We start from the raw sequence: 3,769 nt of genomic DNA, 5'->3' as shown, positions 1-3,769 counted from the left end.
CTTGTTATAATCAATCACAGGGATAAATAAGACAAGTCGATACAAAATCTTTCAGCCCCATCTTAAAGCACTGTATTAGTTTGTGACACTGAACTTGATCTGACTACTGAAATAAATAAGCCTATGGGAGAACAAAAGACCCTTTGGAGTCATCTAACTCGTCAACAGAAGTATTTGTACTCATTTGGCATAGAGTGCATTCTAAGTTGACTGGGAGGCAAGAAACCCTGGTTTCAGACCTGACTCTGCCGATTTGCTGCACCACCTTGTGTAAGCACACTAGGCCTCTCTGGGTCTCTGTTTCTTCTCTTCTAAATTGAAGCTGGAAGACACAGGGAATCAGACTCAAATGTCGACAGGAATGGACGGGTGACACAAAGGGATAAATTGGCCTGATGATCTGTGTCCCATGTATGATGGCAGTGACCACCTCTCACCTCTAGCCCAATGTTGCCAGGCAGGTCATGTGGTCACAGGCCTGAGGTCATGTGATCTTCCAACTCCTCAAGAGAAGCCAAGAATTCAGACTTACGTGATATTTTCCAAATCTTAAATTTAAGAAACCACAACATACCAGTGTGGGACTCAGGCCAACACCTTGTGATTTTTAGATCAGATGAACTCTGAAGTCCCTTCAAGGATTATTTGTAGAAAAAAAAAAAATGGTCCCTTAACTTGTGATGCTCAAAGACAATTATCTGCAGGGTGGGTCAGCAGGCTGGAGATCTAGGATTGCTGATAGTGCAGTTCAATGAACTATTTGATGGCTGAATTCCTTCTTGCTTAGGGAGGGCAGTCTTTGTTCTATTCAGGCCTTTAACTGATTGGATGAAGCCCACCCACATTCTGGAAAGCAATCTGCTTTACTCTAAGTCTGTCAATTTAAATGTTAATCTCATTTAGAAAAAAACACCCTCGCAGAAACATCCAGAATAATGTTTGGCCAAATACCTGGACACTGTAGGCAAGCCAAGTCAACATATCAAATTAACCTTCATACCATTTAATGCTCACAATGATCCAATGAGGTAGATTGCCACCCCCACTTTACAGACGAGGAAACTGAAGCTCTGAGTAGTTGAATGACTAATGCAAAAAACAATTAAGGGTAGAGCTGATATTCAAACCCAAGCCTGTCTGACTCTGAAATTTATTTCTTCACCCAGTTCTGATATTTCACGAGTCTTGATATTAAGGCTACTATTTGACAAAAATAAGGCCCAAGTTTTTGATTGATTCCAGGATCAAGGGAGCCAACTTCAGAACCAGAGCTCCACTGCAGACACCTGGGGAGCAGTCCACAAGGAGAGACTGTCATCCAGTTGCCTTGACAGGGGCTACATCACAAATGTCCCTTCCTTGGATCAGGCAAAGCAGTGGCCTAATGAACAAGGAAATCATTTTCCTACGCGTGGGCCTTTTTCAAGCTCTGCTGCATTCTATGCAACAAATATTTACCAGGCATTTTCTGCGCGCCAGGCATGGTGCTTGGGGGCTGTGGACACAGCGATGTGAGACACATCCTTGGCATCAAGTAGCTGTGAGTCTAGTCAGGGAGAAAGGCAAATGCAGTGCTGCGAACAGAGTCCTTTGGGGAAATAGAGAAGATAGACCTTGTTGCCGGCCCCTGCAACTCGGGGGTCCTGATTTCTCCCTGGATTTTGTATCCATGGAGCTTTGCACACTGCCTAGCATATAGTAGGCATTCAATAAGTGCCCACTGAATGTCTGCACGGTTGAGGGAGTAAGAGGAACTTATTTATTTACACAGCTGTACCATTTACTACAGGGACAGTTTTAGCTCCTGTCCCTGCCCTTAAGGAGATTACTTAAGGGCAGGGACAGGAGCTAAAACTGTGGGCCCACAACATGGACTTTGTGGATTTAAAGCCTGGCCACCCCTCTTACAGACGGTGGGGTATGATCTCTCCCAGGTGCAGTGTTCTTACCTATGAAATGGTGCTAATAGCACTTACCATGGGGTCACTGTGAGGACCAAAGGAGATAATGCAGCACAGTGCTCAGTAGAACATGCAGCACAGTCAGTGCTCTGAAAACAGTCCCTTTGCATTGTCATGGGCATCACTGATTTCTGGCTTCCTGGCATCCCCCAGGACTCAAAAAGTAATTGTGGGCAGTCAATGAGTGAATGAAGGAATGTACCTTGGGTTCCTGGGGGAAGGGCAGCAGGCAGACCCTCCCTTTCTTTTCCTCTCTGGGTTGTTTCATCTTGTCTCACTGTTATGTCCCCCTTGGAGGCCATGCTAGACCTTGAAATCTTGGAGACCAGGGCAGTGGCATATGGAGGTTTGGTGCAGTGAGGATGCAGGCCCAGTAAACTTTCAGTGGTCCTTCTCCTTGTTAATTTTCACCAGGCAGGGCCACCTTCCTCCCTCCTACACAGGCAGTTGTTGCCTCACTAGATGTCTACCTGAAGCACATTTCATTAAGAGATTAGGCAAGTTAGTCCTACTTGGAAAAGGCCAACTGTCTATAAGTCATTCCCAGCCCTCCCAGTGGGCCATCAGCACTCTTCTGGTCCACTGAATTCCTTGTTTTACACATACTGTCTCTTCAGTCGTAGGAATATTTTCAACCCAAAAGGAGAATATGTCTGATGCTTTAGGCATATCTGCATGGAGGCAGATGAATGGAGATTGCCTTCAGAAAGTCAATGAGATACGATGGAAAAAATGTGTGGCCTTGGGTAAGCCACTTCACTTCTCTAGGCTTCCATTTTCTCATTTATATAATGAGGGAGCTGGACGAGGTGATTGCGAACATTATTCTTGCTCTAAAATTCTATGATCCTCAAACCATAGAATCAATAAATCACCTGTGAGCAAATATGGGTGGAAAGGAATCCTCTTTTAGGGAGATTAGTCTAGTAGTAGCTTGTAGGATAGACTTGGGAATCTGGAAAAAAGAGAACTGTGTAGGTGTCCATTAGAATCAAGGAAGGTGACCTCTCCTTGTCTTCACAATCTGAAGGACTGAGCTTCCATTTCCCCCCCACATGCCCTCTGATGTCCAACTAGCTTCCAGAAATTCATAGCAATGATCCCCACATTTTCTAATAAGGGTGGCCCAATTTAAGCAATTGTCTAATGAAAATTCTATGATTTCCTTGAAAATGATGACCATTGCTAATTCCCGGAAGTTCTTGATATACTTTTGTTTGTTCCAAGACCAGAGCAAGTTGGGAACACCGTTTAAAGGGATCGATTTTCCTGGCTTCTCACAACCCATCCCCTTAGTTACACCTTGTTCAATTAGATCAGACGGTGCCACTCTGGATGTGACTTGGCGTGGAATCACCACAGTGGCCAGACTCATAATTTGGAAGGCATCAACTCATCTTTTCATCTCACTCTTTATCTTGGCTTGGCAGAAATTCATTAGCAACTTGAAAAGTTTACATAAAAACGTCCATATTCGATTAACCTTCAAGTACCCTTGTTTGAATTCAGTCAAAAATTTTTGCAAGAGAGGTAATAAAATATACTTATTTGAGTCAGAAAAAAAAAAGCAAAAATGTTTTGAGGGAAGGAAAGATATTCTAAAATGTTTTACCTATATTTTGTCCTTTTAGTGTGAGAATGCCAATATATTTACTTTTCTCTCTGAATTGAAAACCAAATGTAGTCAGTTAAGAATGTATTTGAAGAAAACACGTGACAAAGAAAAATTAATGGATGTAACCTTTGACGACAGATTCTAGATGAGAGTAATAAAGAATATCAGGGTGTATAGAGTTTGGTTCCAAACT

Source organism: Rhinolophus ferrumequinum, chromosome 5 (assembly GCF_004115265.2).
Source record: "Rhinolophus ferrumequinum isolate MPI-CBG mRhiFer1 chromosome 5, mRhiFer1_v1.p, whole genome shotgun sequence".
In the NCBI taxonomy this organism is placed as follows: domain Eukaryota; kingdom Metazoa; phylum Chordata; class Mammalia; order Chiroptera; family Rhinolophidae; genus Rhinolophus; species Rhinolophus ferrumequinum.
This window is presented reverse-complemented; position numbering follows the sequence as displayed.